Source organism: Somniosus microcephalus, unplaced genomic scaffold (assembly GCF_052327205.1).
Source record: "Somniosus microcephalus isolate GS21.2 unplaced genomic scaffold, FLI_Smic_1.0 unresolved_chr5, whole genome shotgun sequence".
NCBI lineage: Eukaryota > Metazoa > Chordata > Chondrichthyes > Squaliformes > Somniosidae > Somniosus > Somniosus microcephalus.
This window is the reverse complement of record NW_028225183.1, coordinates 49,537,310-49,564,624: the sequence shown is the minus strand read 5'-3', so window position 1 is coordinate 49,564,624 and position 27,315 is coordinate 49,537,310. Positions and strand designations below refer to the sequence as shown.

Sequence of the window (27,315 nt, the reverse complement as noted above, 5' to 3'; positions counted from 1 at the left end):
TCCTCATGTTCCCCCCTGGGGAGTGACGTCCCACACCAAGTGAACAAGGGCAGGTAATTAGAGACTGAGTAATCTCAATTTCCTCATGTTCCCCCCTGGGAAGTGACGTCCCACACCAAGAGCACAGGGGCTGGTAATTACAGGCTGGGTAATCTCAGTTTCCTCATGTTCCCCCCTGGGGAGTGACGTCCCACATCAAGTGAACAGGGGCAGGTAATTAGAGACTGAGTAATCTGAATTTCCTCATGTTCCCCCCTGGGGAGTGAGGCTCCACAGCAAGAGCACAGGGGCAGCTAATTACAGACTGAGAAATCTCAATTTCCTCATGTTCCTCCCTTGGGAGTGACGTTCCACACCAAGAGCACAGGGGCAGGTAATTTACCCAGTTGTGTACAGGTTTGGACACTCCATTTATACGATGTAAAAGCAATGGAAAAACTGGCGTGCAATTGCCCTAGGATGTTACCAGGGTTGTGAAGTTACCATTAGAGACTGAGATTTGAGAACATTGGACTCATTCCACTAGAGGTGAATAGGTTAAGTGAGGAGTTGCTGCAAGTCTTCTGATTCTGAAGAATTATGATCAAATAAACAGTTATTGATAGTTTGCACTGATTGCCCAGAGGGCATATATGTAGGCTATTTCGAAGAATTGGGGTGAAGGTTGATAAATTTAATTAAACACGAGGTGGTTACAATGCAGAATTCAATCCCACAAGCTATGGTAGCCATGGTGTGGAGATGCCGGTGTTGGACTGGGGTGGACAAATGTAAGAAATCACACAACACCAGGTTATAGTCCAACAGCTTTAATTGAAGTCACAAGCTTTGGGAGCGCTGCTCCTTCCTGATGAAGGAGCAGCGCTCTGAAAGCTTGTGATTTCAAATAAAGCTGTTGGACTATAACCTGGCGTTGTGTGATTTCTTACAAGCTATGGTAGAAGCAGTGGACATTTTTGTTGGTAAAATCTATTTCTATTGCTGCGTGGATAGAAAGAAATGCTGGAGTATGGTGTGTGATCAGAAGATTGCACCTGGACTGATTCAGATACTAACCATAATGCGGTCAACAGGAGTTTGGAATTTGACAAGGTGGGATATTATCGGTAATGGGTAGTGAGCAGGTGTTTGGGATTAGACTAGGTGGGAAATTAACGGTAATGGGTAGTGAGCAGGAGTTGGAATATGACACAGTGGGGTATTAACGGTAATGTGTAGTGAGCAGTAGGTTGGGATTAGACCAGCTTGGATATTAACAGTAATAGGTAGTGAGCAGGAGGTTGGTATTAGATTAGTTGGATAATAACAGTCATGGGTGGTGAGGAGAAGGTTGGGATTAGACTAGGTGGGATATTAACGGTAATGGGTGGTAAGCAGGAGGTTGTGTTCAGACTAGGTGGAATATTAACAGTAATGGGGGTGAGCTGGAGGTTGGGATTAGAATGGTGGGATATTAACGGTAACAGGTAGTGAGCAGGAGTTTGGGATTAGACTAGGTGGGATATTAACGCTAATGGGCAGTGAGCGGGAGGTTGGGATTAGAATAGGTGGTATATTAACGGTAATGGGTAGTGAGCAGGAGTTGGGGATTAGACTCGGTGGGATACTAACGTTAATGGGTAGTGAGCAGGAGGTTGGGATTAGACTAGGTGGGATATTAACCGTAATGGGTAGTGAGTGGGAGGTTGGGATTAGACTAGGTGTGATATTAACGGTAATGGGTATTGAGCAGGAGGTTGGGATTAGACTAGGTGGGATATTAACGGTAATGGGTAGTGTGCAGGAGGTTGGGATTAGACTAGGTGGGCTATTAACGATAATGGGTAGTGAGCAGGAGCTTGGGATTAGACTAGGTGTGATATTAACGGTAATAAATAGCGAGCAGAATATTGGGATTAGACTCGGTGGGATATTGACGGTAATGTGTAGTGAGCAGAAGGTTCGGATGAGAGTTAGTCTCCTAGATTATCAACTGGGTAAATTGGTAGCAGTTCAACCGTCCATTACACACCCTGCCCGATTATCATTTACATTTAATTCTATGCCATTACACTTCACCTGACGTAGGAGCAGTGCTCCGAAAGCTTGTGATTTCAAATAAAGCTGTTGGACTATAACCTGGTGTTGTGTGACTTATTACAGAATATTACAGGCTGCTTGCTGTAAATTCCTGAAGTGCTGTCACGGGGAGTGACGCTCCACGACAGGTTCTACCGCCAGTATTGAGTCTCTGTCGAAGTTGGAATTGACTCCCGGTGATGCAGGGGCAGGAAAAATCTGCACAGCGTCGGGTTTTCAAACCTAATTCTTTGGGGGTTAGTTTTCCTGCTGTTGTCTCATACATTTTAACCATTTTACCACTTTGTTTTTGCACTTGAAATGCCTCTCATTTACTCCACAGTTGATTTTGTCATCTCTCGGTTCCTTAATTTATGATCAGTAGGTTCCAGGTCAGTAAACTCCTGACATTCCCTGTAATTCCTGTCTGTTGCCTCTGGTCTCTCCTTTTCCCAGTCCCACTAAAACTGTTCCCTTTTTCTTCAGTCCACAAAGAGTTATACCTGAACCGTTCCCCTGTCCTTTGTACAGATACGGAAGGATCCGTTGGGTATTTTCACCTCTTCATATCATTGTTGCAGATTCACAATATTTTCAGTTTTATCTATTTATTTCCTATTTGACGAGTTTCTATTCGGTAACATTCTGTGATTCTAAGACCTGACATCCTGTCAGATCTGCGATGTTTGGATAATCCAGACTCGTTCTGTGTCCCTCCCACTTACCCGATGTTCTTGTCCATTGAAATGCCTCTCGTTTTTTAACAAGAAGCTGATATCGTTCACCCCTGCTTCAATCGCCTGTTCCAGTCTGTCCCGGTAGAATTTCGTGAATCGGAACAGCTGGTATTCATCGCATTTTGTCAAGAACTCAGTGATTGTATAGTTTGGATCTGTGAACACAAATGCAGAAAAATAAACACATTATCCACTGTGGCTGCATTTCATCATATACCGAACGGCTACAGCTTCCTGTGAACCACATTGTCAAACACCTTCTGTTAACTCACATACACTACATGTACAAAATTCCATCAACCTGTATAGTCACATCTCAACAAAACTGCATCTTAATATGTTAGGAGATTAGGTACGTGACTGGCAAAAGATGATTAGCTTGGATAAGTGCCGTGTTATGCCTGTGGGCAGTGCGCGTGCTCAACATTCATACACCCTTCATGGCATTAAATAAGAGGGGGAAAGGAAGATCGGGGCATTCTAGTGCATACATCTCTTACAGGTACAGGACCAATGCCGTGAAGCCATAGCTAGAACAAAGGGGGTATTCGGGTGCATTCATAGGAGAGCAGGGTGTAAGACGACCTATTCTGTCCCAGTACCAGTACATGACCTTGGTAAAGGCCTCACTTGGAATACCGTGTTCAGTTATGATCCCCACATAAGGTGGGTGATATTGAGGCTTTAAAACTGTTGCAGAGGAGGGACATTAGACTAATTCCCAGTATAAAGCAACTTAGTTATCAAGATAGGATAAGAATTTGGACTCTACACTTTAAAGAAGCAAAGACTTAGCGGTGATTTGATTGAGGTTTATAAGATGATGAAGGGAATCGGTTGTGTTCCATTTGACAGCTTGTTCCAATTACATAGCTCACGGAGGGCCAGGGGTCACAATTTTAAGTTGTGCAAGGCCAGACTTAAGTTAGGTGTCAGCAGCTGGTTCTTTTCCCAGAGAATAGTCGACCTCTGGAACAGGATACCTCTCTGGCGGTGGACACTGACTCGGTGAATTCCTTCAGGTGAGAGCTGGACCTTTTCCTCTTTGGTGCGGACATCACCTCTTACAACAGGAAGACATTTCCGGGAATTCAGTGTAAGATTGATCTGCTGGACTAGTTTCAATCGCCTAGATGGGTAGAAGAGGAGTTTCCCGTATTTTAATCCCTCAAATTGGCCTGCGTTTTTACCTGTTTTTTTTCACCTCACCCACGGTTTGGTTTGGGATAGCAAGAACAAAGTATGACAAAGCATCGCAATTGCGTGGGAAAGGCTGGATGGACCAAAGAATTGTGCTATCTCCCTTCCTGTTGCTGAACTGTGTACATATGGATTCCATCTTAGAATTTCTCCCTAGAACACCCTTACCTTCTAAACCCCTCTGCTTCGCTCTCTCTCTCTCCTTCTTTCAGACGTTCCTTAAACTTTACCTGCCCTAACATCTCCTTATGTGACTCGGTGTCAAATTTTGATTGGCAACCCTTCTGTGAAGCACCTTGAGAGGTTTTCCAAACTTAAAGGCGCTATATAAACACCAGTTTGTTCTTGTTGTTCATGCACTGTCGTAGAAGGCTTTATTAATACTGGCGTCCACAAATTTTCTGCTCATCCCTCAAAATGTTAACACCAGAAGCACCTCCCTCTGAGTCCTGTGAAAACCAAGGCCCTGTTTATAGATACTAGATCACAGCTCTCATGCTTCTGAATGTTTGGAATGATTTGTATACTCACACACAACTCAGTACTAGCTCCAACACTTGAAATGTTGACTTGTCCTCGTTCCTTCTTTTTATAAACACAACTACAACTCTCACTACTTCAAATCGTCTTTCCTTTTTCTTGCCAATAACTTTTCAGTATTTCTTATATCTTCTGTTTCAACTTCAGCATTTTTATTAGTACCGTTCTCCAGTCTCAGTTCCCGATATTTCACAATCTCCAGTCACATCCCCTGATACTCTCCCACTGCTCCATTCATCTTTTCTGTAAAACCATTATTGTTCGTCGGTAAAGGTCGCATGCGTCGCTTCACTTCCAACTGTACTCACTCTAGTGCCCCAAGAACGTGAACACTTCACTCCTGCTCCAGCCCTGCAGCCGCAAATTGACCAGCCTCATACTTCCCTCCTTAAGCAGCCCAGTGAAAAACAATCCGGAGATCAACATCTTGAGGCCTGGTTTCTTAGTTTAGTGCCCCAGTCTTAATACTCCCTCTATAAACGTATTTCTATCCTGGTTACTGGTTCCGACCATGGCTATTTTCTGCTCTCCTTTCCTTCCCAGAGGTGGTCCCACCGGTTAAGGATGTTCTTCCCCCTGGCACCAGGGAGGTAACTAACCATTCGGGACATGCTCAGGGCTGCAGAACAGATTGTTTATTCCCCCGACTATAAAACCTACCACCAGTACCGCTCTCCTATTCCTGTGTCCCACCTGCCTCTCACTCTCTCCCCGCTGGGTGGCCTCCTGCTCTCTGGTTTCACACTGTTTACTCAAGAAGACGATTCTCTGAGTCACTGTCTCTCTCCACCTTTCACTTTCCAGTACCAGGTATCTTTGGGCTGTTCCAGTACTGAGGGGCTTCCTCCACCTGTGACTGCGAAGCTCTGAGTCACTATCTCTATCCACCTTACAGTCCTCAATGCCAGGTATATATTGGACAGTTCCAGTATTCAGGGGCTCCCTCCACCTGTGACTGCGGTGTCCCTCTAGATGGCCACTAACTCCCCTCTTTGCACTCAGCCCCTGTCCTGCTCCCTCGACATGTGAGAGCTGCAGGTTCAGGCAATACATCTGGACCATTCGTCAGGACAGAAATTGTATTTTAAAGTATTTTCTGAGCCTACCTGTTTACATTCTCATTCTTTTTGAAGATGTTCGATCTTCTCCCCTGTCTGGACCTTCAGCCATGGTGCTGACAGGCGTTCCCAGGCTCTGATGCTCTGTAACAAATATAATATGAATAGGAGTGTTCCTGGGAAATATTAAAATGAGAAGGAGAACGTTGCCTTGTTAAACATGATATCAGGTTCCTCCTCCCCCATCAGTACAGCAGCTGGTAGCTCTGGAATCTCAGAAAACGCCATGAATATACAAGTGCTTGAGTTGAATGCTCTTTTACAATCATAATTCTCCATTCTGTGCTTTCCCGTGCGCGTGCGTCCATTGAATCTATCAATCAGCGGCCTTTCCTTTCCCCACTGTGGAAATGTAAAAGCGATTCAGTTAATTCAGTAACAGTTTGAGTGTTTGTAATATTCAGTACGTTGCTGTTTCCCTAACGCTGCCACTAGTGCAATAAACACACAGAAGCAACAGAGGGGCAAGGAGAATGTCTGAGAAATGAGTAGTGGTAACATAATAGGGAACACTAACGCCTTTTATAAACATATAAAGCGTGAAAGAATAGTTCAAGGAAAGGTGGGGCCGATTCAGGACCAAAAAGGCAGTCATCTTGAGGAAGCAGAGGACATGGCTGAAGTACTAAATTAACAATTTGCATCCGTATACACTAAAGCAGAGGATGGTTCCAATCGTACAGTAAAGGAGGAGGTGGTAGAGAAATTGGAGAGGATATAAATCGATTAGGACGATGTACTAAAATGGTTGACAGGGCTCAAATTATAAATGTCACCGGCTCTGCCACAATCTTCCAATCCTTGGATATGAGAAAGGTGCCAGAGGACGGGAGGGTTGCAAACGATAGTTCCCTGTTGAATGAAGGAGTGAGTGATGAACCAAATAACTACAGGTGACTCAGCTTAACATCGGTGTTGAGGAAATTGCCCGGGACAACATTTCCGAAACAAAATTAATGTCACTTGGAAGAACATGGTTTAATTAGCGACAGACAAAATGGATTATTTTTAAAGGCCTGACTTGAATGAGCTAATGGCTGAAATAGGAGAGGGTTGATGAAGGTAGTGCAGTTGATGTTCTGTATATGGTCTTTCAGAAGGCCTTCGATAAAGAATCTCAAAATAGATTGGTTAACAACATTAAAGGAGCAGTGGCAGCGTGGATACTAAATTGGCGAAAGGACAGAAAACAGACAGTGGTTGTGAACCGATACTGGAGGGAAGTATACAGTATCCCCAGGGGTCAGTATTAGGACTGCTGCTCTTTTTGATATATTTCAGTGACATGGACTTAGGTATATACAGGGCATAAATTAAAAGTTTGTTGATGACACGAACCTCACAAAAGTCGTAAACCGTGAGGAGGATGACAGAAGACTCCAGGAGGAAATAGAGACACTGGTGAAATGGGCAGACACATGGCAGGTGAAATTTAGTGCAGAGGAGTGAGAAATGCTGCATTTTTGAAGGAAGAATGAGTCGATGCAATTTAAACCAACTGGTATAATTTAAACTGGTTGCAGCAACAATAAAACTTGGGGGTATATATACAGAAATCTTTGACTGTGGCAGGACAGGACGAGAAGCCTTTTAGAAACGTATATGGGAGCATTGGCTTTTTAAATAGAGGCGCAGGAACGTAGGAACAGAAGTAGGCCACTCATTCGTTCTAGCTTGTTCCTCCATTCAATTCGATCATGGCTGAGCTTTATCTTAACTCCATCTCCCCGCCTTGGTTCCATAACCCTTAACAATTTCAGATCATAACTTCGGTCCCATTACATTTTTACATATATCTTTTATCCAAACCTTTGTTTTGTGCCCTTTCCCCATTTTTTCTCTCCCACATGGCAGCTGTCTCTCAATCTGACAGCGCATTTCACACCTAAACTAGAGCCATCTTATGAATCTTTACTAGTCCTATCACCATCTCGTCTCATTTTGAATACCTCTTAATGACTATTCACTTCTCTTTCGTTCTGTCATTCCCATTTCCCAGCCCCCAAACTGGCCTTTTAATCTGTTTCATTTCCTGTGTTTTTTCAGTCCTAACGAAGGGTTCCGACCGGAAATCTTGACTCTATTTCTGTCTCCACGGATGTTGCCTGGCCTGCTGAGTTTTTCCAGCAGTTTTTGTTGGTTTTTCGGATTTCCAGCATCCGAATTATTTTGCTATCGTACAGAAAGCTAACATGCAGGTACAGCAAACCTAAGGAAGGCAATGACATGTTGGCCTTTATTGCAAAGGGGTTGGAGTAAAAGAGTAAGGAAGTCTTGATTGTACAGGGCATTGGTGAGACCGCACCTGCAGTACTGTGTACTGTTTTTGTTTCCTTATCCAAGGAAGGATATACTTGTCTTGGAGGCGGAGCAAAGAAGGTTCTCTAGATTGATTCCTGGGATAAGAGGGCTGTCTTATGATGAGGGATTGTGTGGAATGGGTCGCTGCTCTCTGAAGTTTAGAAGAATGGGAGGTGATCTCATTGAAACATACAAGATTCTGAAGGGAATTGAAGGTTAGATGCTGAGAGGTAGTTTCCCCTGGCTGGGTGTCTAGAACTAGGATACATGTTCTCAAGATAAGGGGTCGGCCATTTATGACTGAGAGTAGGAGGAATTTCTTCACTCAGTGGGTTGCGAATCTTTGGAATTCTCTGCCCCTGAGGGCTCTGAATGCTGAGTCTTTGAGTCTACACAAGGCTCAGATAGATAGATTTTTGGACTCATGGGGAATCCAGGGATATGGCGATTGGGCGGGAGAGTGGAGTTGAGGTCGATGACCAGCCATGATATTATTGAATGGTGGAACAGGCTCTAGGGGCATTGTGGCCTACTCCTGCTCCTCCTTCTTGTATAATAACGCTGCACTCAGCAATCACTATCTGACAATACTCCATACCTGCTGGTCACAGGCTATAGGTTTGTCTCTGCATCATGTTCAATGAATTGATTTTGATTAGTTTCCCTGTTCAATATTTCCCCTTGATTGGTCACCAGATCTGAACTATTTTAACACAGAGATCTGATGGTGTCGGTGTGAGTTCAGCCCCACCTAACAAAAAGACACGTGTCCATCTGCTGGGCTCTGCCTCAGAGTCACCTCTTAGATCAAACCCTTTTATTTTAAGATTTACTTGTTACTGCATTTAGAGACAGAAACTGATTTCACTTCACATTCCATTGCACGGCCTCATGATGGATAATTGAGTGCGATGGTCAGACTCTCATTCTCACAAGACCTGCCTCGCTTTGTAAACGTTATGTACTGCCTCCAGGACCAGTGTGTACCTGAGTCAATAAGATTTTCTCTGACCTTTATCCCCAGTCGATCTCTGGACCCCTTTGAATCGGACATTTTCTCTCTGGCTGATGCTCTCACAATCTTGTGCTAGTCATCTGCTGTTGTTCCTCAATTTGCAGTCTCTGTTCACTTCCAGCTTCCTCAATCAATCCATTATGCAACGGGAGATCTAATTATAGCAGAGGAGAAAATGAGAATTTTGAAAGCGTGAAAAAATGTAATATAGTATTTATTCTGCTTACAAAAAATTATATTTCAAGGCCGAGTATTTTTATAACATTCACCAGATCCTCAGTCCGGATTCCTGAATAACCCCAGAGTTTTGGGCGCAAATGTGCAATTTGCTATCTGTGCTTTAGATAAACAGTTGCAGTGTCATGGTACTGGAAACATCCTCCACAGGGTTACAAACTGTCTGATCTCACTGGGCAAATCCTCCCCGGGTTAAACACTGTCTGATCTCACTGGGCCCATCCTCCCCGGGTTACACACTGTCTGATCTAACTGGGCCCATCCTCCACGGGATACACACTGTCTGATGACACTGGGCTCATCCTCACCGGGTTCCACACTGTCTGATCTCACTGGACCCATCCTCACCGGGATACACACTGTTAAATCTCATTAGGTACATCCTCCACGGGTTACACACTGTCTGATCCCACTGGGCCCAACCTTCCCGGGTTACATACTGTCTGATCTCACTGGGCCTATCCTCACCGGGTTACACACTGTCTCATTTCATTGGGCCCATCCTCCCCGCGTTACACATTGCCTGATCTGACTAGGCACATCTTCCACGGTTTATACCCTGTCTGATTTCACTGGGCCCATCCTCCCCGGGTTACACACTGACTGATATCACTGGGCCCATCCTCACCAGGTTGCACACTCTCTAATCTCACTGGGCCCATCCACCCAGAGTTACACGCTGTCTGATTGCACTGGGCCCATCCTCCCTGGGTTACACACTGTCTGATTTCACTCGGCCCATCCTCCCCGGGTTATGCACTGCCTGATAAAACTGGGCCAATGCTCACCGTTGTGCACACATTCTGATCTCACTGGGCCCATCCTCCTCGGTTTAAACACTGTCTGAACTCACTGGGCTCATCGTCCTCGGGTTACACACTGTCTGATCACATTGGGCCCATCCTCTCCGGGTTAGTAACTGTCTGATCGCACAGGTCCCCTCCTCACTGGGTTACATCCTGACTGATCTCACTGGGCCCATCCTCCAAGGGTTACACACTCTCTGATCAGACTGGGCCCATTCTCCCCGTGTTACACACTGTCTCATTCCGCTGGGTCCATCCTCCCCGGTTACACAATATATGATCTCACAGGGCCCATCCACCCCGGATTACACACTGTGTGATCTCACTGGGCCCATCATCCCAGGGTTACACACTGTCTGATCTCACTGGGCCCATCCTCCCCGGATTACACACTGTCTGATCTCACTGGGCCCATCCTACTAGGGTTACACACTCTCTGATCAAACTAGGCCCATGCTCCACTAGTGACACACAGTCGAGTCCCACTGGGCCCCTCCTCACACTGACTGATCTCACTGGGCCAATCCTCCCTGGGATACACACTGTCTGATCTCAGTGCGACCATCCTCACAGGGTTACACACTGTCTGATTTCAACGGGCCCATCCTTCACGGATTACACACGGTCTCATTGCACAGTTCCAATCCTCCGCGGGTTACACACTGTTTGATCTCACTTGGCCGTTCCTTCAAGGATTCACACTGTCTGACCTCACTGGGCCCATCCTCACTGGGTTAGACACTGTCTGATCTCCCTGGGCCCATGCTCCCCGGGATACACACTGTCTGATCTCAATGGGTCCATCTTCCACTTGTTACACACTGTCTCATCTCACGGTTTCCATCCTCCCCGAGTTAGACACTGTTTGATCTCACTGGGCCGATCCTTCACTGATTACACACTGTCTGATCTCACTGGGCCCATCCTCACCGGTTTACACAATGTCTGATCTCACTGGGCCCATACTCCACGGATTACATGCTGTCTGCTGTCACTGGGCCCATATTACAAGGGTTTCACATTCTCCGATCTCACTGCGTCCATCCTCCCCCGGTTACACATTGTCTGATCTCACTGGACCCATCCTCCTCGGGTTACACAATGTCTGATCACATTGGGCCTATCCTTCCTGTACAACACACTGTCTGATCTCACTGGGCACATCCAGCCCAGTTTACACACTGTCTAGTCTCACTGGGCCCTTTCTCCCAGGTTCACACACTGTCTGATCTCACTGGGCAAATCCTCCCCGGGTTACACACTGTCTGATCTCACTGGGCTCATCCACCCCGGGTTACACACTGTCTGATATCAACAGGTCCAACCATCACGGGTTACATACTGTCTGATTTTTCTGGGCCCATCCTCCCCGGTTTACACACTGTCTGATCTCACTGGGCCCATCCTCACTGGGTTACACACTGTCTGATCTCACTGGGCCAATCCTCCGCGGGTTACACACAATCTGTTCTCACTAGGCCCATCCTCCACGGGATAAAAACTGTCTGATCTGACTGGGCTCATGGTCCCCGGGTTACAGACTGTCTGATCACTTTGGGCCCATGCTACCCGTTCTACAATCTGTCTGATCTCACTGGGCCCCTGCTCCCCGGGATACACACTGACTGATCTCACTGGGCCCATCCTCCCCGGATTACACACTGTCTGATCTCAGTGGACACATCCTCCCAGGGTTACACACTCTCTGAACACACTGGGCCCATCCTACTCGAGTTACAATGTGTCTTTTCTCACTGGCTCCATCATCCCCCGGTTACACACAGTCTGAACGAACTGGGCCCATGCTCCCCGGGAACCACACTCAGACATCACTGGGCCCAACCTCACCGGGTTAGACACTGTCTGATCTCACTGGGCCCATGCTCCCCGGCATACACACTGTCTGATATCACTGGGCCCATTTTCCACGGGTTACACACTGTCTGATCTCACTGGGCACATCATCCCCGGGTTACTCAGTTTCTGATCTCACAGGGCCCATCCTGACCGGGTTACACACTGTCTGATTTCACTGGGCCAATAGTCCCAGGGTTACACACTCTCTGATCACACTGGGACGATCCTCCCCGAGTTACACTGTGTCTGATCCCACTGGGCCCATCCACGCCGGGATACACACTGTCTGTTCTCACTGGGCCCATCCTCCCCGTGTTACACACAGTCTGATCTCATTGGGCCCATCCTCCCAAGTTAAACACTCTCTGATATCACTGGGCCCATCATCCCCTTTTACACACTGTCTGATCTCACTGGCACATCCTCCCCGGGTTACACTCTGTCTGATCTCACTGGGCCCATCCTCCCCGCGTTACATACTGTCTGATTTCACTGGGCCCATCCTCCCCGGGTTACACACTGTCTGATCTCGCTGGGCCCATCCTCCCCGGGTTAAAAACTGTCTGGTCAGACTGGGCCCATCGTCCCCGGGTTACACACTGTCTGATCACATCGGGCCCATCCTCCCCTGGTTAGACACTGTCTGATCGCACTGGGCCTATGCACCCCAGAATACACACTGTCTGATCTCACTGGGCCCATCCTCCCCGGGTTACACACTGTCTGATCTCACTGTGCCCATCCTCCCCGGGTTACACACTGTCTGATTTTTCTGGGCCCATCCTCTCCGTGTTACACACTGTCTGATTTCACTGGGCCCATTCTCACCATGTTACACACTATCTGGTCAAACTGGGCCCATCCACCCCGGTTTACACACTGTCTGATCTCACTGGGACCATCCTCCCCGAGCTACATACTGTCTGATCTCACTGGGCCCATCCTCCCCGGGTTACACACTGTCTGTTTTTTCTTGGCCCATTCTTCTCTGGTTACACACTTTCTGACCTCACTGTGACCATCCTCACCGGGTTACACACTTTCTGATCAACTGGGCCCATCCTCCCCGTGCTACACATAATCTGTTCTCACCAGGCCCATCCTCCACACGTTAAAAACTGTCTGATCTAACTGGGCTTATGGTCCCACGGTTACACACTGTCTGTTTACTTTGGGCCCAACCTACCCGTTCTACACACTGTCTGATCTCACTGGGCCCCTGCTCCCCGGGATACACATTGACTGATCTCACTGTGCCCATCCTCCCCGGGTTACACACTGTCTCATTTCACTGGGCCCATACTCCCCGGATTACACACTGTCTGATCTCACTGGACACATCCTCCCAGGGTTACACACTCTCTGAACACACTGGGCCCATCCTCCTCGAATTACACTGTGTCTTTTCTCACTGGGTTCATCCTCCCACAGGTACACACATGCCGAACTAACTGGGCCCATGCTCCCCGGGCAACACACTGTCAGACCTCACTGGGCCCATCCTCACCGGGTTACACACCGTCTGATCTCACTGGGCCCACGTTCCCCGGCATACACACTGTCTGATTTAACTGGGCCCATCTTCCACGGGTTAAACACTGTCTGATCTCACTGGGCACATCATCCCCGGTTTACTCACTGTCTGATCTCACTGGGCCCATCCTCCCCGGGTTACACAATGTCTGATCTCACTGGGTCCATTCTCCACGGATTACACACTGTCTGATCTCACTGTGCCCATAGTCCCAGCTTTACACACTCTTTGATCACACTGGGACCATCCTCCCCGAGATACACTGTGTCTGATCTCACTGGGTCCATCCTCCCCCGGTTACACACTGTCAGATCTCACTGGGCACATCCTCCCCGGGTTACACACCGTCTGACCACATTGGGCCCATCCTACCCGTTCTACACACAGTCTTATATCAGTAGGCAAATCCGCCCCAGATTACACACTGTCTCGTCTCACTGATCCCATCCTCCAAGGTTCACACTCTGACTGAACTCACTGGGACAATCCTCACCGGGTTACACACTGTCTGATCTCACTGGGCACATCCACCCCGTGTTACACACTGTCTGATCTCACTGGGCCGTTCCTCCCCGGGTTACACACGGTCTGATCTCACTGGGCCCATTCTCCCCGGGGTACGCACTGTCTGATCTCACTGGGCCCGTCCTCCCCAGGTTGCACACTGTCCGATCTCACTGGGCCCATCCTCCCCAGGTCACCCACTGCCTGATCTCACTGGACCATCCTCACCGGGATACACACTGTCTAATCTCAGTAGGTCCATCCTACCGGGTTACACACTGTCTGATCCCATTGGGCCCAACCTCCCCGGGTTACATACTGTCTGATCTCAATGGGCCAATCTTCACCGGGTTACACACTGTCTCATTTCATTGGGCCCATCCTCCCCGCGTTACACACTGCCTGATCTCACTAGGGACATCCTCCCCGGGTTATACACTGTCTGATTTCACTGGACCCATCCTCCCCAGTCACACACTGCCTGATCTCACTGGACCATCCTCACCGGGATACACACTGTTTAAACTCACTAGGTCCATCCTACCGGGTTACACACTGTCTGATCCCATTGGGCCCAACCTCCCCGGGTTACATACTGTCTGATCTCAATGGGCCAATCTTCACCGGGTTACACACTGTCTCATTTCATTGGGCCCATCCTCTCCGCGTTACACACTGCCTGATCTCACTAGGGACATCCTCCCCGGGTTATACACTGTCTGATTTCACTGGACCCATCCTCCCCGGGTTCCACACTGCCTGATTTCACTGGGCCCATCCTCCCCGGTTTATACACTGTCTGAACTCACTGGGCTCTTCGTCCTCGGGTTACACACTGTCTGACCACATTGGGCACATCCTCTCCGGGTTAGAGACTGTCTGATCGCACAGGACACATCCTCACCGGGTTACACCCTGTCTGATATCACTGGGCCTATCCACCCCGGATTACACACAGTCTGATCTCACTGGGCCCATTCTCCAAGGGCTACACACTCTCTGATCCGACTGGGTCCATTCTCCCCGTGTTACACACTGTCTCATCCCACTGGGTCGATCCTCCCCGGTTACACACTGTGATCTCACAGGGCCCATCCACCCCGGAATACACACTGTGTGATCTCACTGGGCCCATCCTCCCAGGGTTACCTACTGTCTGATCTCACTGAGCCCATCCTCCGCAGATTACACACTGTCTGATCTCACTGGGCCCATCCTCCCAGGGTTACACACTGACTGATTTCACTGGGCCAGTCCTCCCTGGGTTACACACTTTCTGATCTCACTGCGCCCATCCTCACAGGGTTACACACTGTCTGATCTCACTGGGCCCATCCAACCCGTGTTACACACTGTCTGATCTCAGCGGGCCCATCCTTTACGGATTACACACTGTCTCATCCCACAGTTCCAATCCTCCGCGGGTTACACACTGTTTGATCTCACTGGGCCGTTCCTCCAAGGATTCACACTGTCTGACCTCACTGGGCCCATCCTCACCGGGTTAGACATGTCTGATCTCCCTGGGCCCATGCTCCCCGCGATACACACTGTCTGATCTAACTGGGCCCATCCTCCGCGGGTTACACACTGTCTGATCACACTGGGCTCATCCTCACCGGGTTCCACACTGTCTGATGTCATTGGCACCATCCTCCCCGGTTACACACTGCCTGATCTCACTGGACCCATCCTCCCCGGGATACACACTGTCTACTCTCACTAGACACATCCAGCCTGGGTTACACACTGTCTGATTTCATTGGCCCATCCTACCCGAGTTATACACTGCCTGATAAAACTGGGCCAATGGTCACCGTGGTTCACACATTCTGACCTCACTGGGCCCATCCTCCCCGATTTAAACACTGTCTGAACTCACTGGGCTCTTCGTCCTCGGGTTACACAGTGTCTGATCACATTGGGCGCATCCTCTGCGGGTTAGACACTGTCTGATCGCACAGGACCCCTCCTCACCGGGTTAAACCCGGTCTGATATCACTTGGCCTATCCACCCCGGATTACACACGGTCCGATCTCTTTGGGCCCATCCTCCAAGGGTTACACACTCTCTGATCAGACTGGGACCATCCTCCCCGTGTTACACACTGTCTAACCTCACTGTGTCCATCCTCCCCGGTTACACACTGTCTGATCTCACAGGGCCCATCCTCCCTGGATTACAACATGTGTGATCTCACTGGGCCCATCCTCTCAGGGTTGCACATTGTCTGAACTCACTGGGCCAATCCTCCCCGCATTACACACTGCCTGATCTCACTGGGGGCATCCTCCCAGGGTTACACACTCTCTGATCAAACTCGGCACATGCTCCACGTGTTACAAACTGTCAAGTCCCACTGGGCCCATCCTCCCAGGTTTACACACTGTCTGATCTCACTGCGCCCATCCTCACAGGGTTACACACTGTCTGATCTCACTGGGCCCATTCACACCGGGTTAAACACTGTCTGATCTCAACGGGCCCATACTTCACGGATTACACACTGTTTCATCTCACAGTTCCGATCCTCGGCGGGTTACACACTGTTTGATCTCACTCTGCCGATACTCCAAGGCTAACACACGGTCTGACATCACTGGACCCATCCTCACCGGGTTAGACACTGTCTGATTTCCCTTGGACCATGCTCCCCGGGATACACACTGTCTGGTTTCAATGGGCCCATCTTCCACGGGTTACACACTGTTTGATCTCATTCGGCGCATCCTCCTCGGGTTAAACGCTTTCTGATCTCACTGGGCCCATATTCCACGGGTTACACACTATCTGATCTCACTGCTCCCATCCTCCTCGGATTACACAATGTCTTATCTCACTGGGCCCATAGTCCCAGGATCACACACTCTCTGATCACAATGGGCGCATCCTCCCCGAATAACACTGTGTCTGATCTCACTGTGTCCATCCTCCCCCGGTTAACACACTGTCTGATCTCACTGCGCCCACCCTCCCCGGGTTACATACTGTCTGATTACATTGGGCACATCCTCCCCGGGTTAAACACTGTCTGATTACATTGGGCCCATCCTACCTGCTCTGCACACTGTCTGATGCCACTGGGCTCATCCCCCCCGGGTTACACACTGTCTGATCTCACTGGGCACATCCTTCCCGGGTTACACACTGTCTGATCTCACTGGGCAAATCATCCCCGGGTTACTCACTGTCTGATCTCACTGGGCCCATTCTCCACGGGTGCCACACTCGCTGATCTTACTGGCCCCAATCTCCCCGGGATAAACACTGTCTGATCACATTGGGCCTATCCTCTCCGGTTTAGACAATGTCTGATTGCACTGGACCCATCCTCCTCGGGTTACACACAGTCTGATCTCACTGCGCCGATCCACTCCGGATATCACACAGTCTGATCTCACTGGGCCCATCCTCCACGTTTTACTCACTCACTGATCAGACTGGGCCTATCCTCCCCGTGTTACACACTGTCTCATCCCACTGGGTCCATCCTCCCCGGATAAACACTGTCTGATATCACTGGGCCTACCCTCCCAGGGTTATAAACTGTCTGATCTCACTGGGCCCATCCTCCCGGGATTACACTCTGTCTGATCTCACTGGGCCCAACTTCCGAGGATGAAACACTCTCTGATCACACTGGGCCCATGCTCCACGTTTTACACTCTATCCAGTCTCACTGGGCCCATCCTCCCAGGTGTACAATCTGTCTGAACTCTGTGGGACAATCCTCACCGGGTTACACACTGTTTGATCTCACTGGGCTCATCCACCCCATGTTACACACTGTCTGATCTCACTGGGCCATTCCTCCCCGGGTTACACACGGTCTGATCTCACTGGGCCCATCCTCCCAGGGGTACACACTGTCTGATCTCACTGGGCCCGTCCTCCCCAGGTTGCACACTGTCTGATCTCACTGGGCCCATTCTCCCCAAGTCACACACTGCCTGATCTCACTGGACCCATCCTCACCGGGATACACACTGTTTCATCTCACTAGGTCCATCCTACAGGGTTACACACTGTCTGATCCCATTGGGCCCAACCTCCCCGGGTTACATACTGTCTGATCTCATTGGGCCTATCCTCACCGGGTTACACACTGTCTCAGTTCATTGGGCCAGTCCTCCCTAGGTTACACACTTTCTGATCTCACTGCGCCCATCCTCACAGGGTTACACACTGTCTGATCTCACTGGGCCCATCCACCCCGTGTTACACACTGCCTGATCTCACTAGGGACATCCTCCCCGGGTTATACACTCTCTGATTTCAATGGACCCATCCTCCCCGGGTTCCACACTGCCTGATATCACTGGGCCCATCCTCACCAGGTTACACACTCTGTAATCTCACTGGGCCCATCCTCCACGAGCTACACGCTGTCTGATCGCACTGGGCCCATCCTCCCTGGGTTACACACTGTCTGATTTCACTGGGCCCATCCTCCCCGGTTTATACACTGCCTGATAAAACTGGGCCAATGCTCACCGTGGAACACACATTCTGATCTCACGGGGCCCATCCTCCTCGGTTTAAACACTGTCTGAACTCACTGGGCTCATCGTCCTCGGGTTACACACTGTCTGACCACATTGGGCACATCCTCTCCGGGTTAAACACTGTCTGATCGCACAGGACCCCTCCTCACCGGGTTACACCCTATCAGTTATCACTGCGCCTGTCCACCCCGGATTACACACAGTCTGATCTCACTGGGCCCATTCTCCAAGGGCTACACACTCTCTGATCCGACTTGGTCCATTCACCCCGTGTTACACACTGTCTCATCCCACTGGGTCGATCCTCCCCGGTTACACAGTGTCTGACCTCACAGGGCCCATCCTCCCCGGAATACACACTGTGTGATCTCACTGGGCCCATCCTCCCAGGGCTACCTACTGTCTGATCTCACTGGGCTCATCCTCCGCGGATTACACACTGTCTGATCTCACTGGGCCCATCCTCCTAGGGTTACACACTCTCTGATCAAACTAGGCCCATGCTCCACGAGTTACACACTGTCGAGTCCCACTGTGCCCATCCTCCCAGGTTTACACACTGACTGATCTCACTGGGCCCATCCACCCCGTGTTACACACTGTCTGATCTCAGCGGGCCCATCCTTTACGGATTACACACTGTCTCATCTCACAGTTCCAATCCTCCGCGGGTTACACACTGTTTGATCTCACTGGGCCGTTCCTCCAAGGATTCACACTGTCTGACCTCACTGGGCCCATCCTCACCGGGTTAGACATGTCTGATCTCCCTGGGCCCATGCTCCCCGCGATACACACTGTCTGATCTCAATGGGCCCATCTTCCACGGGTTACACACTATCTGATCTAACTGGGCCCATCCTCCACGGGTTACACACTGTCTGATCACACTGGGCTCATCCTCACCGGGTTCCACACTGTCTGATGTCATTGGCACCATCCTCCCGGGGTTACACACTGCCTGATCTCACTGGACCCATCCTCCCCGGGATACACACTGTCTACTCTCACTAGACCCATCAAGCCTGGGTTACACACTGTCTGATTTCACTGGGCCCATCCTACCCGGGTTATACACTGCCTGATAAAACTGAGCCAATGGTTACCGTGTTTCACACATTCTGACCTCACTGGGCCCATCCTCCCCGGTTTAAACACTGTCTGAACTCACTGGGCTCTTCGTCCTCGGGTTACACAGTGTCTGATCACATTGGGCGCTTCCTCTGCGGGTTAGACACTGTCTGATCGCACAGGACCCCTCCTCACCGGGTTAAACCCTGTCTGATATCACTGGGCCTATCCACCCCGGATTACACACGGTCTGATCTCTTTGGGCCCATCCTCCAAGGGTTACACACTCTCTGATCAGACTGGGACCATCCTCCCCGTGTTTCACACTGTCTAATCCCACTGGGTCCATCCTCCCCGGTTACACACTGTCTGATCTCACAGGGCCCATCCTCCCTGGATTATAACATGTGTGATCTCACTGGGCCCATCCTCTCAGGGTTACACACTGTCTGATCTCACTGGGCACAACCTCCCCGGGTTACACACTGTCTGATATCACTGGGCCCACCTTGCCAGGGTCATACACAGTTTCTGCTCTGACTGCGCCCATCCTCCCCGGGTTACACACTGGTTGATCTCATTGGGCCGATCCTCCACGGATTACACACTGTCGGATCTCACTGGGCCCATCCTCACCGGGTAACTCAGTGTCTGATCTCAATGGGCCCATGCTTCCCGGGATACACACTGACTGATGTCACTGGGCAAATCGTCCCCGGGTTACAAACAGCCTGATTTCACTGGGCACATCCTCCCCGGGTTACACACTATCTGATCTCACTGGGCACATCCTCACCGGGTTAAACACTGTCTGATCAATCTGGGCCCATACTCACCGGGTTACACACTGTCTGACCTCACTGGGCCCATTCTCCCAGTGTTAAAAACTGTGGGATCTGACTGGGCCAATCCTCACCGGGTTAAACACTGTCTGATCACATTAGGCCCATCCTCCCCTGGTTAGACACTGTCTGATCGCACTGGACGCATCCTTACCCCGTTACACACTGTCTGATTTCACTGGGCCCATCCTCCCCGGGTTACACACTGTCTAATCTCACTGGGCCCATGCTCCCCGGAATACACACTGTCTGATCTCGCTGGGCCCATCCTCTCCGGGTTATACACTGTCTGATCTCACTGGGACCATCCTCCCCGGATTACCCACAGTCTGGTCTCACTGGGCCCATCCTCCCAGGTTTAAACATTCTCTGATCAAAATGTTGCCCATCCTCCCTGAGTTACACTGAGTCTGATCTAACTGGGTCCATCCTCCCCCGGTTACACTCTGTCTGATCTCACTGGGCCCATCCTCCCCGGGTTACAACACTGTCTGATCACATTGGGCCCATCCTACCCGTCCTCCACTCTGTCTGATCATACTGGGCACAGACGCCGCGGGTTAGACACTTTCTAATCTCACTGGGCACATCCTCCCAGGTGTACACACTGCCTTATCTCACTGGGTCAATCCTCCCAGGGCTATACACTGTCTGAGCTCATTGGGCACATCCTCCCCGGGTTACACACTGTCTGATCTCACTGGGCCCATACTCCACGGTTTACACACTGCCTGATATCACTGGGCCTACCTTCCCCGAGTTACACACTGTCGGATCTAACTGGGCCCATCCTCCCCGGTTTACACACTGTCTGTGCTCGCAGCGACCATCCTCCCCGGGTTACACCCTGTCTGATCTCACAGGGACCATGCTCCACGGGATACACACTGTCTGATCTTACTGGGCCCATCCTCACCGGGTTAAACAGTGTCTGCTCTCGCTTGGACCATCCTCCCCGGATTACCCACTGTTGGATCTCACTGGGCCCATCATCCCAGGTTGACACACTCTCTTAACACACTGCGACAATCCGCAACGGGTTACACTGTGTCTGATCTCACTGGGTCCATCCTCCCCATGTAACATACTGTCTGATCTCACTGGGCCCACCCTCTCCGTGTTACACACTGTCTGATCACATTGGGCCCATCCTACACGTGCAACACCCTGTCTGACTTCACTGGGCACATCCGCCCTGGGTTACACACTGTCTAATTTCACTGGGCCCATCCTCCCCGGGTTGCACACTGTCTGATCTCACTGGGCCCATGCTCCAAGGGATACACACTGACTGATCTCACTGGGCCCATCTTCCACGGGATACACACTGTCTGATCTCTCTGGGCAAATCCTCCCCGGGTTACACACTGTCTGATCTCACTCGTCACATCCTTCCCGGGTTACACACTGTCTGATATCACTGGGCCCATCCTCCGTGGATTGCACACTGTCTGATATCATTGGGACCATAGTCCCAGGGTTACACACTCTCTGATCTCACTGGCACATCCGCCCCAGTATACACATTGTCAAGTCTCAGTGGGCCCATCCACCCAGGTTTGCACACCGTCTGACCTCACTGGGTCAATCCTCCACGCGTTACGCACTGTCTGAGCACATTGGGCCCATTCTCCCGTGCAACACACTGTCTGATCTCACTGGGCACATGCGCCCCAGTTTACACACTGTCAATTCTCACTCGGCCCATCCTCCTAGGTTTACACACTGTCTGATCTCACTGGGCCCATCCTCCACGGATTACACACTGTCTGATCACACTGGGCCCATCCTTCCCGGGTTACACACTGTCAGATCTCACTGGGCCGATCCTCCACGGATTACACATTATCTGATTTCACGGGGCCCATGCTCCCCGGTTTACACAGTCCGATCTCACTGGGCCCATCCTCCACGGGTTACACACTGTCTGATCTCACTGGGCATAACATCCCCGGGTTTCTCACTGCCTGATCTCACTGGGCCCATCCTCCCCGTTAACACACTGTCTGATCTCACTGGGCCCATTCTCCCAGGGATACACACTGCCTGATCTCACTTGGCCCACCCTTCACGGGTTACACAATGTCTGATCTCACTGTGCCCATCCTCCATGGGCAGCACACTGTCTGATCTCACTGGGCACATCCTCCCCGGGTTACACACTGTCTGATCTCACAAGGCACATTTGCCCCTTGTTACACACTGCCTGATCTCACTGGGCCCATCCTCCCCGGGTAACAAACAGTCTGATCTCACTGGGCCCGTCCTCCCTGGGTTACACACTTTATGCTCTCACTGGGCCAACCTCCAAGGGTTACACACTCTTGGATCTCACTGGGCCCATCCTCCTCGGGTTACGCATTGTGTGAACTCAGTGGGCCCATCCTCCCTGGATTACACACTCTCTGATCTCACTGGGCCCATCCTCCACGCGTTAAACATTGTCTGATCTCAAGGGGCCCATCCACCCCTGGTTACACACCGTCTGATGTCACATGGCACATCCTCCCTGGCTTACACACTGTCTGATCTCACTGGGCCCATCCTCCACGGGTTACTCACTGTCTGATCTCACTGGGCCCAACCTCCCCGCTTTACACAGTCCGATCTCACTGGGCCCATTCTCCCGGGTTACACCCAGTCTGATCTCACTGGGCCCATCCTCCCCGGGTTAAACACTGTCTGATCTCCCTGGGCCCATCCTCCCCGGTTTACACAGTCCGATCTCACTGGGCCCATGCTTCCCGGGTTAAACTGTATCATCTCAGAGGGCCCTTCCTCCCCGGGTTGCACACTGCCTGATCTCACTGCGCCCATCCACCACGTTTTTAACACACTCTGACGGATCTCACTGGACCCATCCTGCCAGGGATACACACTGTTTGATTTCACTGGGCCTCTCCTCCCGGGGTTGCACACTGTCTGGTCATACTGGGCCCATCATCCCCGGGTTACACAGCGTCTGATCTCATTGGGCCCATCAACCCCGGGCTATACACTGCCTGATCACATTGGGCCCATCCTCCACGGGTTACACACTGTCTGATCTCACTGGGTCCATCCTCCCCGGGTTACACACTGTCTGATCTCACTGGGCCCATGGTCCGGGCTTTACACATTGTCTGATATCACTGGGCCTATCGTTCCCGTTTTAGACACAGTCTGATCTCACTGGGCCCATCCTCCCCGGGTAACACACTGTCTGATCTCACTGGGCACATCCTCCCTGGTTTACACACTGTCTGATCGCACTGGGCCATCGACCCCGGTTTATTCATGGTCTGACTTCAATGGGCCCATCCTCCTCGGGTTACACACTGTCTGATCTCACTGTGCCCATGCTCACCAGGTAAAACACGGTCTGATCTCACTGGGCCCATCCTCCACGGAAAATACACTGTCTGATCTCATTGGGCCCATCTTCCACGGTTTACACACTGTCTGATCTCACTGGGCCCCTCCTCCCCGGTTAGCACAATGTCTGATCTCACTGGGTCCATTCTCCCCGGGTTATACACTGTCTGATCTCATTGGGCCCATTCTCCCCGGGTTACACACTGTGTCGTCTCACTGGGCCTATCATCCACGGGTTACACACTGTCTAATCTCACTGGTCCCATCCGCCCCTGCTTACACGCTGTCTGATTTCACTGGGTCCATTCTCACCGTCTCACACACTGCATGATCTCATTGGGCCATTCCGCCATGGTTTTCAGACTTTCTGATCTCACTGGGCCCATCCTCCCCGAGTTACACACTGTCTGATCTCACTTGGCCCATCATCCCCGGCTTACACAATATCTGGTCTTACTGGGCCCATCCTCCCCGGGTTACACACTGTCTGATCTCACTGGGCCCATCCTCTAAGGGTTACACACTGTATGATCTCACTGGACCATCCTCCACGGGTTACACACTGTCTGAAATCACAGGGCAAATCCTCCCCTGGTTACACACTGTCTCACCTCACTGGACCCATCCTCCCTGGTTTAAACACTGTCTTATCTCACTGGGCCTACCCTCCACGGGTTACACACTGTCAGATCGCACTGTGCCCATCCTCCGCAGACTGCACACTGTCTGATCTCACTGGGCCCATCCTCCCCGGGATACACACTCTCTGATCTCACTGGCCCATCCTCCCCGGGTAACTCACTGTCTAATCTCACTGGGCCCATCCACCCTGGGTTACACACTTTGTGATCTCACTGGGCCATCCTCCAAGGGTTACATATTCTTTGATCTCACTGGGCCCATCCTCCTCGGGTTACGCACTGTGTGAACACAGTGGGCCCATTCTCTATGGGTTAAACACTGTCTGATCTAACTGGGCCCTTCCTCCCCAGGTTACACAGTGTCTGATCTCACGGGGCCAATCCTCCCCGGGTTACACACACTGATATCACTGGGCCCATCCTCCCTGGGTTACACACAGTTTGATCTCACATGGCACATCCTCCCTGTGTTACACACTTTCTGATCTCACTGGGCCCATCCTCCACTGGTTACACACTGACTGATCTCACTGGGTCCATCCTCCCCACGTTACGCACAGCTTGATCTTACTGGGCCCATGTTCCCGTGGTTACACACTATCTCATCACATTGGGCCCATCCTCCTCGGGTTACACACAGTCTGATCTCACTGGGCCCATCCGCCACGGATTACACACTGTCTGATCGCACTGGGCCCATCCTCCCCGGGTTACACACGGTCTGTTCTCACTGGGCCCATGCTCCCCGGGTTACACACTGTCTGATCTCACTGAGCTCATCCTCCCCGGATTACACACTGGCTGATCTCAACGGGCCCATCCTCCCCGGGTTACACACTATCTGATTTCACTGGACCCGTCATCCCCGGATCTCACAAAGTCTGATCTCACTGGGGCCATCTGCCCCGGGCTATACACTGTCTGATCAAACTGCGTCCATCCTCCCCGGGTTAAAAACTGCCAGATCTCACTGGGCCAATGCTCCCTGGGTTACACACTATCTGATCACACTGGGCCCATCCTCCCCTGGTTACACACTGTCTGATCTCACTGGGCACATCCTCCCCGGAATACAAACTGTCGGAACTCACTTGACACATTCTCCCCGGTTTACACACTGTTTATCTCACTGGTTCCACCCTCACCCGGTTACACACTGGCTGATCTCTTTGGTCCCATCCTCCCAGCGTTACACACTGTCTGATCTCACTGTGCCCATCCACCCCGGGTTACACACTGTCTGATATCACTGGGCCCATCCTCCCCGGGTTACACACTGTGTCGTATCACTGGGCCGATCCTCCCCGGGTTACGCACTGTCTGATCTCACTGGGCCCATCCTCCCCGGGTTACAAACTGTGTCGTCTCACAGGGCCGATCATCCACGGGTTACACACTGTCTGATCTCACTGGTCCCATCCGCCCATGCTTACACACTGTATGATCTCACTGGGCCCATGCTCCACATCGCACACATTGCCTGATCTCATTGGGCCCATCCTCCACAGGATAAACAATGCGATCTCACTGGATCCATCCTCCCCGGGTTACGCACTGCCTGATCTCACAGGGCCTATGTTCCCGTGGTTACACACTATCTCATTACACTGGGCCCAGCCTCCTCGGGTTACACACTGTCTGATCACACTGGGCCCATCCTCCCCGTCTTACACACTGCCTGATCTTACTGGGACCATCCTGCATGGGTTGCACACTGTCTGATCGCACTGGGCCCATCCTCCCCGGGTTACACACGGTCTGATCTCACTGGGCCCATCCCCCCTGGGTTACACACAGTTTGATCTCACATGGCACATGTTCTCTGGGTTACACACTGTCTAATCTCACTGGGCCCATCCTCCACGGGTTACGCACAGCCTGATCTCACTGGGCCCATGTTGCCGGAGTTACACACTATATCATTACACTGGGTCCATCCTCCTCGGGATACACACTGTCTGATTGCACTGGGCCCATCCTCCCCGGGGTACACACTGTCTGATCTCACTGGGCTCATTCTCCCCGGATTACACTCTGGCTGATCTCACCGGGCGCATCCTCCCAGGGTTACACAGTATCTGATGTGACTGGGCCCGTCATCCCCGGATCTCTCACCGTCTGATCTCACTGGGGCCATCTTCCTCGGAGTGCACACTGTCGGATCACGCAGCGCCATCCTCCCCGGGTTAAATACTGCCTGATCTCACTGGGCCCATGCTCCCTTGGTTACACACTGTCTGAAATCACTGGGCCGATCCTCCCCGGGTTACGCACTGGCTGATCTCACCGGGCCATCTTCCCCCGGGCTAAACACTGTCTGATTACACTGCGTTACACACTGCCTGATCACACTGGGCCCGTCCTCCATAGGTTAAACACTGTCTGATCTCAGTGCGCTGAACCTCCACGGGTTACACACTGTGTGATCTCACTGAGCCCATCGGCCCCTGTTTACACGCTGTCTGATCTCACTGGCCCCACATTCCCTGGGTGACTCACTGTATGAGCTTACTGGGCTCATCCTCCCCGGGTTACACAATGTCTGACCTCATGGGCCCATCCTCCCCGGGTTGCCCACTCTCTGATCGCAGTGGGCCCAACCTCACTGGTTGACTCACTGTCTGATCTCACTGGGCCCATCCTCCCCGTGTTACACACTGTCTGATCTTACTGGGCCCATCCTCCCCGGGTTACACACTGTCTGATCTCACTGAGCTCATCCTCCCCGGATAACACACTGGCTGATCTCACCGGGCCCATCCTCCCCGGGTTACAAACTATCTGATTTGACTGGGACCGTCATCCCCGGATCTCACACCGTCTAATCTCACTGGGGCCATCATCACCGGGTTACACACTGTCAGATCACACTGCGCCCATCCTACTCGGATTAAACACTGCCTGATCTCAGTGGGCCCATGCTCCCTGGGTTACACACAGTCTGATCTCACTGGGTCCATCCTCCCCGGGTTATGCACTGCCTGATCTCACTGG

The 27,315-nt window shown here is 51.1% G+C and overlaps 1 pseudogene; it reads right to left on the bottom strand.

The window, feature by feature from the left end:
- The window catches only part of LOC147088202 (NACHT, LRR and PYD domains-containing protein 3-like), a 53,353-nt pseudogene extending 47,648 nt beyond the window's left edge, over nt 1-5,705 (bottom strand).
- Between the last annotated feature and the right edge of the window lie 21,610 nt (nt 5,706-27,315).